We start from the raw sequence: 751 nt of genomic DNA, 5'->3' as shown, positions 1-751 counted from the left end.
GCCTGTTCTATTTGCTCCAAGCCAGCGTCTGTGAGCTAAAAGAGGTGGTGAACAGTGCATATTAAGGGATTTATAACAGCTTCTGCACTGGTGAAACCTTAATTGCTTTTGTAAATCCTTATCCTCTGCCACATTAAAGTACTCCACCAAACAATTGACTGCAGGAATTTCTTTTGAAAGCAAAAAAGAACAAGCCAATAGTTAACCTCCCATCTGACCTCCTGGATTTTGAAATATTTTCTCAGTAGCTGGTGAACTATGAAATCAAGCTGTGGGGTGGGGTCAACACACCAGCAGGACAGGGATGCCATTGAGAGGGAGCTAGACAGTCTTGAGCAGTGGGTGCAGGTGAACCTCATGAGGTTCAACAAATCCAAGTGAAAGGTCTTGCACCTGGGTCGAGGGAACCCCCATTACCAATACAAACTAGGGGATGAAAGGATTGAGAGCAGCCCAGCTGAAGAAGACGGAGGAGTATTGGTGGATGGCAAGCTGGACATGAGCCAGCCATGTGCCCTTGCATCTCAGAAAGCCAGCAGTATCCTGGGCTGCATTAAAAGATGTGTGGCCAGAAGGTCAAAGGAGGTGATCCTGCCCCTCTACTCTGCACTGGTGAGGCCTCACCTGGAGTACTGAGTCCAGATGTGGAGTCCTCAGTGCAGGAGGGACATAGACCTGTTGGAGCATGTCCAGGAAAGGGCAACAAAAATGATCCAGGGAATGGAACACCTCCCCTGCATGGACAGGCTGA

The sequence above is a fragment of the Numida meleagris genome, chromosome Z, assembly GCF_002078875.1.
Source record: "Numida meleagris isolate 19003 breed g44 Domestic line chromosome Z, NumMel1.0, whole genome shotgun sequence".
Taxonomy (NCBI): domain Eukaryota; kingdom Metazoa; phylum Chordata; class Aves; order Galliformes; family Numididae; genus Numida; species Numida meleagris.
This window is presented reverse-complemented; position numbering follows the sequence as displayed.